Source organism: Podarcis vaucheri (assembly GCF_965113315.1).
Source record: "Podarcis vaucheri genome assembly, chromosome: 3".
Classification (NCBI taxonomy): Eukaryota; Metazoa; Chordata; class Lepidosauria; order Squamata; family Lacertidae; genus Podarcis; species Podarcis vaucheri.
Genome location: NC_138761.1, coordinates 58,630,147 through 58,644,164, shown reverse-complemented (window position 1 = coordinate 58,644,164; position 14,018 = coordinate 58,630,147). Strand labels below are relative to the sequence as shown.

General features: G+C 41.1%; 1 protein-coding gene across 6 annotated transcripts in view; it reads left to right on the top strand.

Annotated features, from left to right (window-relative positions):
- Window positions 1-14,018, top strand: part of ESR1 (estrogen receptor 1) — a 197,848-nt gene that overhangs the window by 14,372 nt on the left and 169,458 nt on the right. Inside the window, exon 2 of one of the 6 annotated variants that reach the window (XM_082215239.1) lies at window positions 4,442-4,599. The exons of 3 other annotated variants lie outside the window; for them this stretch is intronic. The gene's annotated coding sequence lies outside the window, so the exon portion shown is untranslated. Of the gene's footprint in view, window positions 1-3,888; window positions 4,600-14,018 lie in introns of those variants that run through there. 2 more of the 6 variants (XM_082215240.1, XM_082215238.1) reach the window with 2 other exon arrangements.

The window sequence follows — 14,018 nt, the reverse complement described above, 5'->3', positions numbered from 1 at the left end:
ATATTTTGTGAATCATTGTACTTTTGTCCATTTACTGTATTTATTTCCCCCGATTTGAACTATTAAATGGTGATTTTTCTGGAGTCAAAATGAGAGTACCCCTAAACATTTTTAAAGAAAAAAAGCATTGCCTCTATGCATAATATAGCAGGAAGCAGTCTTTCCGTAGCAGGAAGACAGCAAGATGGACTGTATCAAGCAATTCTACGAAACTATAAAAGCTGGAATGAACACAAGAAATGTCAGGGACAGGACACAGCTAAGCCCTGAATAAGCTGGTTTCAGCTTTCAGCTCTGGAGATGGGTAGAAATTTAAAGGGGAAGCTATAAATCAAACTCCTGGGATGTAGCCTATTTAGTCATTATTAGAATGAGCCACCATTGTGTATATTTGGCATGTAGCAATAGAAAGACATTAAAATTATGTATGTCGATAATCAAAATTTCATGTCAAGAAAGATGGATTCTATGATCCCCTGTATGAATTAATCATTTATGCTTCTTCAGTTAGTCACAGGGAGAGGCAGAGGGCTGTGGCTGCTGGTAATGAGTAGGCTTTCTTTTCTAGCTTTAAAAAAGTGATTAGATTTTATTCACACACTTTGCAGCCCATCTTTGCAACTTTAAGTTTCAGAAATTTTATTTTAAATGTAAACAACATTATTCAGGGCTGACTTCTGTACCCAGTACAATCTTCTTGTGCTTGAGTGGCGATGCTGTGCAGAATACAAGCATCTCTCCCATCCGTAGAAACCATCCTTGGGCTCAGCATGCAAAAAGAGAGCAGGAAATAATAGTGGCATTCTAAGCCACATCACAGGAGTATCCCCTCCCCACACCAGAATGCTGTGATAATGACTGATTCAAGGATGCTAAACATCAATTGTCATCTAGGATATGTGGCAAAACAGTAGCTGTTAGGATTAACCAGAGCAAACCTGAATTAGGAATTGAGACTGATCATCTGATTAGCAATGGGGATTAGGGAATTAGCAGATTAGGGAAAGATACAAAATGGATTAGAAAAAACATCTGAGGATATCAGTGTAATCTGCAGTCTGGTCCTAGGCTGAGAGTGCCTCAGATGAGGCAGATGAGGTACATCCTCTTGATTTAATTTAAATACTTTTATTATTTAATTTTGGGATTGAAAAAAACTTCAAACCTTAGAAGTCTGCAAGTATGTGAAAAAACTTTTTTTTGAGGCAATTGTTCTTGCATGGTGGGGAATCTTGGGAGCCGTAGTTTGTTCAGTGTGTTGAGTGTTGTTAGGAGACCTGTTTCCCCCCTCAGGGAGCATACAGGTTAACATTTACAGACATCCTTTCTCCTGCAGCCACCTGCACCCATCAAGAAGCTTCTCTGGACAGTAGGGGGCTCTCCTGAATAAGGTACGTTGGGGCATTGTGGGCTGCTGCCAAAATCAGAATTGGATCCTAACATAAATTGAAATAAGGAAGTTCACAGGAAGTGGGTTTCTCCTCCCCCACAGCCCCCACCTGCGTTGTTCAGGAAGGGTCTTTGAACACCTGGAGAAGTTTCAGAGGGAAGGAGGGGACAGGGTACTTTAAGGTTTTTTATTTAAAGGCAGTTATAAACTGCTTAATATTTTGAAATCTTAGCGACTTGGAATTCAAGCCATTACTTTTAGAAATTGTATCTAAAGTGTTTTTTTGTTTTTTTGTATTTTATGGTTTTACAGTATGGATTTATGGATAGCTTGTTCAGTTCTTGCTTGGCATAGAATCATAAGGGACAACACAGATCATCTAGTCCAACTCCCTGCAATGCAGGATTTCTTTTGCCCAAGGTGAGGCTCGAACCCATGACCCTGGGATTAAGAGTCTCATGCTCTGCCGACTGAGCTATCCCAGAGCTGTAATAATTTATTTTTATAAATAATGACACACCAAATTTTTTTTTTGAAAGAAAACATTGTACACTGAAGACAGATATAAATTAAGTACACTGAAATACAGATTTCTTATGAAAAGCAGCTTCCTATTAAGGCACTGCAAACTGGCTGTTAAAATGGAAATGTGTGAAGAAATTGCAAGCTGTTTTTTTTAAGTCCTATTCCTCGTGTATTTCTGGATGTAGACTATAATAAAAATATATTATTTATATATAAATAAATAACATTTATTTATATTATATTTATTACTATAATATGCATTTATATTTTATGAAATTATGAAATTATTATTTTATTTTATTACTCCTGAATGACTTACACCTGTAGTGTATTACTCAAGAGCTTTCACATAAGTAGTCCATGAGCGGGAAAGAAGCTATGGTGTATACAAATCTATTAGTATTAACATATATAAATGAAACCCATCAATTAAATAAAAGTATATGAAATGAATTGGGAGACTTGTCTAATGAATTCATAAAAGCCATGCTCCCTGGTGATAGTAGGTTAAGTCAGATCCATTATTTATTTCATAAAATTTATACAACACTTGATTGTAGAAAACCTCAAGATGGTTTACAATAAAATCACAACCATACTTTAAAACACACAGAAGTCAAAATACTAAAACAGATTAAAATTATCTCATGATGGCGCCCCCAAAGGCCTCTGAACAGAGGCACCAGACTCAGCTGTCTTATTTTAAAGCAATTTCTGTTAAAGGAGCTAGCCTGACTGCTCCCACCTGTCGCTTTTAGCCAAAAGTGAAGTCAGAGCTGTAAATCATTAAGTAGGTTGTGTGGACACCAGGCAATAGTAATCCTTAGGATCTAAATAGGGCTGAGTTCATATAGGTGTAATTGGAGTAATTGCACCAGAGCCCATGCTAGGATATGCCGCAGACTCTGAGCTTTCATTTAAAAAAACCAAATCTCTAGTACTTTTAGATAAGAAGGTATGTCAGACAACCTTTTAAGCTAGGATCACTAACCCAGAGCAGGTGAGGAGACAATAGCAATGCTTCCTCCAGCTGTGCAGCACGGACCACTTGGTGGAGTTGGAAGGGCCCACCCCCTTGCCACTCTGGTTGGCTGTATTAACTCCACCTCTCCTTTCCAGAGGGAAGAACTTCCCCGGGCAGTTGTGGGACAAAGATGGAAAGAAAAGGGTAGGCTAAGTCAACCTCTTTAGGTTTTTGGAGGGTGCATGGACTGAGGGAAAGGTTGAGGCTGTTTCACCTCCTTTGCTTTGGCTTCCCATAGAAATACTTTTTTAGAAGGCGGGGGAGAGATTGTTCCCAAGTGGTTTTAATGTGGGACAGTGCAGAGACTTTATCATAATCAAAACATTTTCCCCAAGTGTTCCCAATTTTTTTTTGGGGGGGCACCCATTTCAGAGACATTCGTATTATCATTACTTATTCCTCCTGTCTGGCCCACAGCAGGGTTTGTTCCCAACTTTTTTTAGGAGCACAGTGTGAAGGCAGAAACATGATTAATGTCTCATACATTCCCAATTTTGACCATAGTCACATTTATTTAGGTGAAAAAATAGGGTCCCTACAAAAGATTGCACACAGGACCCCTCAGAACATTAATCCACCACCAACAGTCTTATATAATCTTATCTGGAAGCCACGCAGCAGACAGTATTATAGCACGTAACAATTCAAACATTTGCAGACTACTAAAAGTGTCTATGACTGTGCAATTAGACCACAGGGTTTAATCCATTTAATTTACATTTATTAACCCACCTCAGCATTTTTCATATAGGGAAGCTAATATTTTGTCTTGTTTTAAAATTCATTTTTCACCATATATCTCCTTTAAATTAGGTAAGCAACTTGTTAGTTTGTTTTCTGTCTCACAGGATCTGTTTGTGCCCAAGGCAAACTTAAACAGCTGTGTTCCAGGCAGAAATGGGAAGATCATGTGACAGATGGGAAGGGCTTAGGAACCAGTAGGAAACTAATCCCTTTCAGGGCCACTTCAGGCAAATATCATACTACTCAGCAGTAGGTGAGTGGAGGGAAATGACGGGCCAATAAACTATCTTTTGCTTCCAAGGACTAGGTGAAAATGCATACAGCTTTAACGTACCTTTGCCAACGTTTTGAGCTTGTGGCCCCATTCTAATGAATATCTAGCAGCATGCATTTCCTGCCTACTCCTTAACTAATGCATTTTTAAGAAGCCCAACTTTTTTTTGTTGTAGAGGGGGGATTTCTATCTTCTCCACAATTTATAACATAGGAAAAGAAATTCATTTGGACCATCTTAGCATTTTCCTGGCAAATTAATAGCACTATATCCTGTCATATATCTCTCAGCCTTGATGGTAAGTTAAAAAACAAAACTATAAAGTGCAGAGAGAGAAGCGGAGAAAACAGGATTCACAGGGCTCTTTGGGTATTTGATAGATTTCCCAACCTCTAGCATATGGTGGTGCTAGTACTTTATTTTTCAGCCAGCCAGTCAGCCAGCCAGCCAGCCAGCATGATTATTCATTTTACAGTTCTATCAGCCTCATAGTTACTGCCAGAAAGAGAATCTCATCATAGCTGAAAATACAAGCACACATGCAGCAGAAACCACTCAATGGGAAAGACATTTTAATGTCTCTTGCTCCAGCTTTTGTCTCAGAATGAGAAGATTGGCTGCAACTCAGATGATCCTGTCAAAGTAGGTGACTATCTTACTTTCTTGAATGTTTGTGGTATTGGCTTTTTTTTAAAGATGGCTATAAGTTAAGTACACACCTAGGAGTTATGTGTGTGATGTGGGATATAGTTACTCATTTCCCTGTAGCAGTGAATGCATCCAGTGATTGCATTCCCACCCCCCACCCCCGAATAGTGGCTGAGGACGGTGTTGCTATCTGGAATCTGTGTCTCCGGCTGTGGAAAACTGACATCTGGAGCAGTAATTACTGGGGATGTAGGGGAAAAAAAATAAGTGCTTCCTTTTTCACAGAGCAGGAATAACAGTCTGTCTTCAGCACTCTGGGTGAAAAAATGTTTTTAGAACTCACTTGGTTGAAGTGTCATATTGTAAGGATACCTGCAGGGAACCACATGGATCTTTCCATTCAGTTATTTATGAATGAAGCCAGAAGCAATTATGCGACTTCGGGCTTCAAAGGCTGTTTTAACTTTGTGTGTGTGGCATGTGTATGTGTAAAGGTAACGTTAAGAACATCACCCTCTATGCAGTTCTGCAGCAAGACGAACTTTCAGCTGCAAAGCAAATTAATTCACCTTTCAGTTTAGCTGACATTAAATACAGCAGATGTTTTAGAGTGAAAAATGTACCATGTAAGCAGACCACTGTCTAGGCAGACAGGACAATTCAAGCTTCTTTCACCTGCAAGCTCTAAATTCAGGCTGAGCGTGATCAGTGCAGCGCTGTGGGATTGGCTCTTAGTTGCTTGGCTGCCAAAATTCAAATGACTCCCAGAGCGAGAGCTTCAGGGTCTACAGGTCAAGTTGGGAGTGAAGTTCTTTGTGCAATATCACTTGGAAGAACGGTGTGTTCTCAACTGTACAGAAAGCATTGAAATGTCGGAGTGGATGCCCTATCCCCGCTCCCCAATTTATCTTAATTCATGAAAGAATTATGTCTAATATTAAATATAAAAGAGAATGTGTAGGCATATACGCATGGGGCACATGTAAAATACTAACAGTGTAATTCTAACTATCCCCTATCAGAAATCCTATTGCAGTCAGTAGGGCACAGATAAGTGGAGTGCAGGGGTCGGGAGAGAATTAAAGCCAAAAATTAATTCAGTCAATTCATATCATAACACAAGCAGAGTTTACAACAGAGGAAAAACAGTCACAAACAAAAGGGGAAGAGAGGTTGCTTCTTTACATGCTTTTTGGAGGTAGGATTGAAGTGGCAGTCCTGTGCCCTTACCGGGGAGTAATGCCCATGGAATTCAATAGGACTTCCTTCTGACTTACTGTGGTTAGGATTGTGCTGCAAGTCAGGCAAGAAAGAGAAGGCGAGGGTTTAAGCAAATGGATCAGCACTACCTGTATTTTAAAATCCCCCTTTGTAAGATTGTGGGGGGAAATACAGAACTGATATTTCTGTTTACCTAATGGAGCATTTTATCCCTCTTTTGTATCCTTCTCTCAAATGGCACCAGGGTGAGTTCTCTCATCTTGAGTTAACTTGGCCACCCATATCATCCTGCAAAGCGATAAAGGTGATTTTACCATGATGTTTGGTAGACAAACTGTAAACCTGTGGGCACAGCATCTTCTTAGAACGCAGAGGAAAAGGTAGTGGTCAACTTGGACAGGACGCTTCCTGAAAACCTTTGGTCACACTTTTAAGACTAACATGTAACAGAATAATTACACTCACTCTGTATTAAGACTTATGCTTTTTGATAAATGGGGGTGGGGAGACATTTTTTCAACAACATAGGAATTCCTATTTTTCAACATCTCCATGAAATAGATTATGTATCCTTGCTGCAGCCTTACACCAGGTGACACCACTTGTCTACTTAATCCAGTGTTGTCTACTCCAGCAGGAGTTTCCCAGGGTCTCAGATATTTCCCATCATCTAAGTCCCTTTAACTGAATATGCCAGAAACTGAACCTGGGACCATCTGCATGCAAAACAAGTGGTCTGCCAGTACCACTGAGATATGGGCCCTCCCCACCAAGGAACTTTGCTTTAACATTGTATACTTGCACTGCTAGATGGCTCTAATTTGAGAATTTAGATGTGTTGCTTCAGCACTTGGGATCCCTGTGGTCCAAATGTACCCAGTACAACAGCTTACATTGATTTTCCCTCCAAGCTACACACCTAACTGGGGCTTACGTGGAAGCAGCACAAGCTTGTGCAGCCAACATGACTAGGTGTGTGTGTGTGTGTGTGTGTGTGTGTGTGTGTGGTTCTTCTCTTTTTCCTGGTTGGTTACTAGACCTGCCAAGGCTTCATTACCCTGTTACTGGTGTTCTGTGTTGAATTAATTGCATTTTGTTTTAATTGGCTGTAGTGATACAGTTACCACTACTAATTCTCATTTGCTATTACTCCATGGTGTGGGTGCATCTCTGCTAGCTACTCTTAAAGTGGTGCCAATCTGCCACATATATACATTATTTCTTGCCAAAGAAATAAAACAAGACAAATGCCTAAATGAGGCATAACAAAAGTAGGAGTCCATTCTACTATCCTGTCAGGAAATATGCAAATACCACCTAGCCAAGAATACCATTTTATGTAACATAGGTTGCAATCCTACACCCACTTAGCTGGGACAAACCGCACTGGACACAATCTGAATAGACATGCATATGACCTATCTAATTGAAATGGGATTCTGTTTTAGCCATGCCAAGTTGTTTATTTTCCTCTCACTGATCTTTGAATTGAATATCCATACAAGTTACATACATTCATACATTTCAGGCCATCTCTGCATTCTGAGTTTTTGAAAACAAGAATTGAGATGTTGCTTCATCCCCGACCAGCCCATGACCTGGAGAAGCTGCCTACATGTCCAGCAGAAATGCATGGAGCTGTACTCCTTTAGATTGCTGGCGGAAGATCATGTGTTTAAATGCTTCCTGGATTTCATTTCTTGCACAAAGAAATCTAGTTTGTGGGTAAAGACTGTAGCACCATTTCTTCTATCTAAAGGACATTTTTAAATGACTCCTATTAAAAACATAGGGACGTGGGTGGCACTTTGGGTTAAACCACAGAGCCTAGGACTTGCTGATCAGAAGGTCAGTGGTTCGAATCCCCGTGACGGGGTGAGCTGCCATTGCTGGGTCCCTGCTCCTGCCAACCTAGCAGTTCAAAAGCACGTCAAAGTGCAAGTAGATAAACAGCGTTTCCGTGCGCTGCTCTGGTTTGCCAGAAACGGCTTAGTCATGCTGGCCACATGACCCGGAAGCTGTACGCCGGTTCCCTTGGCCAATAAAGCAAGATGAGTGCTGCAACCCCAGAGTCGGTCACAACTGGACCTAATGATCAGGGGTCCCTTTACCTTATAAAAAAACATACTTTACCCCAGTATAGTCTGAAGTGATGTAGTTCCACAAAAAACACAAGAGCTTACCTGTAGTTTGAAGGTTAGCAAATTTCTCTCAGTCTGATTTAGAAACAGTGCCTTTATAAACTTTTCGGATCTGAATTGGTATTTCAGGCTTTCCCAAATAGTATTCTGGACATATGATTCAGAGATGACTTCACACTGTGAACTGAGCCCTCTGATGACCTTGAACTATTAATCCTCCCCACTCTTCCTACTGAATACAGCTTTGTGCTCCTTATTTAAAGCAAGAGGTCATGGCCACAAGACTCAACCCATAGCAGGAAGGCTGCATTTGTTGTAGAAGTTCTCTGCAGCATCCATGTGCATATCACATGTGTTCATTGGAGCTAGTCAAGTCTGGTATTTTTTGGGTATATTACTGGGTATATATTGGGTGTATTTTTCCGTGTATAAGATGTCCCCATGTATAAGATGACCCTTATTTTTTTTAAACCCAAAATTAAGAATTTAAGTTGTTTAGCTTTTGGGGGGTGGGCTGGGGGAGGTCACTTCCGCCAATCGCTCACTCGCCTGCCCGCCACTGCTGATCGCTTGGCACAGCCACTGCCGATTGCACACCTCGCCGCAGCCGCCAATTGACTGCCCACTCACTGCCACCAACATCCCACCTGCCCACTTGCTGCAGCCACCAATCACCTGCCCATCACCTGCCCATCTTGCCACAGCCACCAATCACCCGCCCAATTGCCGCTGCCAATCTCCTGCTTACTGCTGCCATTAATCGCACATCCCGCTCTGTATTCACTATCCATGTACAAGATGGCACCCAATTTTTGCCTATTTTTTTAAAGCAAAAAACATTGTCTTATACACGGATTTTACTAGACATAGAAATCTAGATGAAAATCCAAGCTGGCATCTCTAGTATCAAAACAGCATGTTTCTATCTGCATACCTTATAGCCAAAATAAAAAAATTCCTTCCAGTAGCACCTTAAAGACCAACTAAGTTAGTTCTTGGTATGAGCTTTCGTGTGCATGCACACTTCTTCAGATACCTTATAGCCAGTGTGAGGAACCTTTGGCTCTCCAAATGTTGCTTTACTACAATTCCCACTGGCCATGCTTTTTGGGGATGATGGGAGTTATGTGTCAGCAACATCTGCAGAGCCATACCTGCCTTATAGCAAGGTAGAGCAGAAGGAATTATATGCATTTTACACAAACTTGCTACCTCCCACATCGTTTTGCATACTTTAATTGTTTTCCTCGTTTTTGCAATTTGTGCCAACATTTTATAAATCACAAGTTTATTTAGGTTCTAATGAGGCATTTCTCCTAAAGTCTTGAAAACGAAGAATACCAAATAGGAAGAATACCAAATAGTAAAGAGATGCCTTGGTACTGATGATATAATATTAAAGCCTTATTGCATGCTCTAACACCTGTTTTTTTCCTGCGGTTTGTGTTTGGTTAGAGGTACTGCTTGTGGTTCTGCTGATCTGAAAGACCTGTAGGAAATGAAAACTACTGTATCTTCATTGGCTATTAAGGACAGCTGCAGTGAAATATATGCATTCCTGATGTTATTTAAAGTACTCTGTGTGTGTGTGTGTGTGTGTGTGTGTGTGTGTGTGTGAGAGAGAGAGAGAGAGAGAGAGAGAGAGAGAGAGAGTTCTAATGCCCAACTACAGGAATGTCAACCATGGCCTGCATTCAGCTCATCTTGTATGCCAGTGGAAGCCAGCACAAAGGCTCTTGCTAACACAATGGAGCTTTCCCCCCAGGCACCCCCATGTCTCCCATTCCACTCCGGAGGGTCAGGCGAATCTACAAAACTCAGTTGGAGGAGAGGGGAGATTTGGCAAGCAGAAATGCTTGTGATGATGGAGTGATCAGAAGACTGACATTTCATTTCTCCCCATACTATTAACAAGTTAACCATATTGTTACACAGTATAAGCAGATATACTGGGTTGTAGGAACTAATGAAGTTTAGGAAGCTGCACTCGATTTATAGCTCTCCTATCAAATTGAGATGAAATAAGGCAGTCCAGGTGATGTAGAGTTTCTTGTAAGAAAAGGGCATGTTTGTTTAGGAATGTTTGAACAATTTGTGCAACTATCAATACAGTTTGGAGAAGGCATGGAAACCTAATCCCTGGTATTGGTGAACAGACTATTGTGGGTGACTAGATTATAGTTGCAGATGCTGTGGACTTTCTGACTTAGGGTCATAATGGGTCCTTAACTTTGTGTCTTGCCCCTCAGTGTAAGAAAACAAACCAAGGTATTTGTCACTGCATATTTGAGAATGTTAAAAGCATGAAAGAGAGGCTCATGCCATGAGCCCCACAGTATTGTTAGGATCAGGCTTAGGCTGGCAGACTGACGCAGGAGATGAAGAAGAAACAGAAGAGGGGGCTGAATGGTGGGAACCTACTTTGAAAGAGGGGATCTCCTTTTTCAACCCTGATGTCAGGTGGTTTGGAAAGGGGAGAAGGGATACCAGCTCTTTCCTCTTACCTTTTTGCAACATGGAGATCCTCAGTGGAGGCTGAAGAGGGCTTTGATCAGCTGAGGGGGACGTCTGAACAGGAGGTGGTAGTGATTGAACAGGAGTCTGAACAGGAGGGTGCGGTCTTGGTACATAGAACCAGGCATGGTCTTTGCAGATGGGAGCAGACCCACCAATTCTGACAGAGCACATGTTTGCAAGCTTAGCATTTCTGTGAGGCAAGAGTGTCATGAGCAAGCATGCTGTGCCTTATCCCCAAAAGCTAGTGGGAAGGGTGGGGAAGCTGCTGGGTCATCTTTGTCACTTCCGTACAGTTCTGTATTTCTTGTCTTGCTCTTGAAGTTCTGAAGTGACTCCAGAGTACAGTGTCTGCTGTTGAGCCTGTACCATTACTTGTCTGAATAAAGATCTCTTCCTTATTTACAAATAAGAGCCTGTGTGTGTGTGTGTGTGTGTGTGTGTGTGTGTGTGTTGGGTGGGAGCCAGGATAGGCCTGCTGTATCTTTGTGGTTTGCCCTTTGCTGATGTGGTGTTGCTGTTGCTTCTGAACTTGTGGGAAGTCCATTACACTGTCAGCATTGCCAATTTTCCTGTTTAATGCAAAAGGAATTTGGGTGCATTTTCCCTTGCTGCTGCTCATATTGGGCACAGTTCTGATTCAGTGCCACAGAAATATGGAGTTGTTGGCATCTGTTTCTCACTCAAGAGACAATGGAGTGTGGCTCCAGTGGTGAAGTCAAACCATTGAAGAACCACAGTGCCTGCTATGGGGGGGGAAGCCTTCTTAACTGTGGCCGTTAACTGAAATCTGACATGAGCAAAGACCTCCCTGGTCAAGTTTAAATTTCAGCAGATGATCAGGGCAAAATGGTGGGCATGGAGAGATGAGCAAGAGCACAGGTTTCAGTGAGGAAGATGCTAGGCTTCACAAGCTGCTCAAGAAACATGACTTCCCACACTCAGCGCCTGCTCCAAACAGCTGTTAGCCTGCCTTGCATGCTAAGGGCAAAATCATCCCCATAGTAAATGGTTTTCCCAGTTCATAAAAATGACTTAACAACTACTAATGTATAAATATAAGCCACAATTCTGATGTTGGCTACATGTGGTTCAGTGGAACTAAAGCAGTGGTAGGGGAACCCTTTTTGGAGCAGGGGCCACATTCCATTCTAGGCAGTCTCCTAGAAGTCACATGCCAGTGGTGGGCAGGGCCAGAGGTACAAGGAGGTGGAGCAACAAAGTCAGATAAAATATCTGCATAATAGGCTAGTTTTACACACCCTCCTCTATACCCCTCTAGGCAAGCAAGTTCAACATTCCAGCCAGGCAACACTCAAGCAAGATGTAAAGCAGGAACAGTGAGAGTTGTGGGCTGGAGAGAGGAGATGTGGCTGAGGAGGGGTGTGTGACTTGAGGACAGTCCTGAAGACCAGACAGAGAGCATGGAAGGTCACAGGTTCTCTACCACTGGACTAAACATTTATGACCAAAGTAATTTTTGATTAGTAAATGTTCTGAATTCCTTTTCCTGACTCAAAACCACCAGTATCGAAGGTTTTCTTGATAATAAATTAAACATGTACACTTTTAGTCTACAGTTACAAGCATTCAGTGAAATGGCATAACAGAAAATGAGAGAACTTTATGGAAAAGGATACAGAAAAGTTAATTATAATATAAATCATATATAGAAATCTCATTTGGCAAATAACATCCCATTTTATATTTTCTTAATCTGGCAGGAGAGGGAAGCTCTGTTTTCTTAATAAGGGCAAATCTCAAAGATTTTCAAGCCAGCAATGAGCAAATCATTCTTGGCAAATATATTCTTGGGTGGTGTATACAATGGATGAACCCTGATCCTCAGGACACTGAGATTCAGTATGTCTCCTCCAGAAGGAGAAATCTGTGATTTAAGCCCTGGAAAGTTCAGACCCAGTTGGAATATACAGCTTTAGCTGAGTCAACACAGAGGTAGTAAAGAGTTCAAGAGCTTCTTAAAATGCAATTGCAGATGATAAAAATACAGACTTCATCTTCAAACTATAAATGGAAGAGTTTGGGACATTTTAATGAAGATCTCCTTTTATCCCACCAGATATATCAAAATCTACTACTGTGAGCAACTTACTCATAGGAAGATTCAGCATAAATCTTTGAGAGAGAATTTTCAGTCAAGGTTTGGGGAGTAAGACATAAGGATGATAAGGATGAAAAAGACCCATAACTCAGTGGCAAAGCATGTGATCTGAATGCAAGTGAGCACTAATTTGTCTCCTAAAGGTCATCTAAGGGACCTTGAGATCCAGGAAAGTTATTTTCCCACCACACTCCCAGTACTGGACTGTAGATGGATTGCTGGTTTGGCTCCAGATAAGGCATGTACTCGTATTTTAAACCAGTAGTCTCTTAATAACAACCTAGACAGGAGGAACTCTTATTAGAGATATATACCACCAATGAAGGTACTAGTGCAGCTTGTTCAGGTACAGCCTAATTTCTCTCTTCAGCAATGTACCTTTCATATTTAGATGGTTGAACTCAATCCTAAAGCTATACTGAGATGTTTATTAATAACCCTCTGCCATGTGAGATGAATCCATAATGAAGGAAAATGTGATTTAAGTGACTTTATACCATCCCATTCCTTTCTGGAAGCAAGGACAAACTATTCCAAAATATTCTTATGATGTGCTTTGCAGATGTGGAATTTTGTGGTTACAAAGAGCATTAAGAAATTATTTGTGAATTAGCACTCTAACTAGTCTTCTAAAAAGACAGGCTGGTGGGCTTATCCAGGAGTAGATGTGCTAGTGGTTGAAGGACTCTGCCCAGACTCTTGGAAAAGACTTGTTTCTGATCAGCAGATCTTATGCAGCCCTTCATCAGGAACAGACCCACACATCGCACAAAACACCACTGAGGAATATCCCTTTAATAAAATACTTAGTTTCCTACAATGAAACCCAGTGTTGGAACACTAATAAGCATTGGGTTTTGTTCAAACGAAACTAGCAGTTCCCAGAACTATATCCTTATGGGGCAGATGATGCAGAACAGACACAATTTTATACCATCTAAGCTACAACATAATGAGGCTAGAGTCATTGAATTGAAACTGAATAAGTGCCTTTGACTTCAGTCAGTGTTCATCAGTTTCTTCACCCTAACTGATTCAGGGCTGAAGACCTAATTCAGTTTTGACTGGTACTGGTAACACAAAAGCCCGAAGGGTACAATTTTTAAAGAAAAAAATCAATGTTGCATGGTAAATAGAATCAGATGGACCAACAACTATGAAATTACACAGTTCATTTCCAGGTAAATGGTGGATTGCTTTTCCAACTTAATATTTAGTTCTTTTTAATTGGGCATTTGAAACATGCCACAGAGTGCGTGCAGAGTAGACCACACAGATGGAAACACTGAAGAGGCGCAAAAATATATTTGCATGGTTTAATAACAAAACTCCTCTAACATACATCTTACATAGTGTTTATAATCATCACCCATCCATTCACCAGGGAGGCAGAGTAAGGTACATACAGCACATTA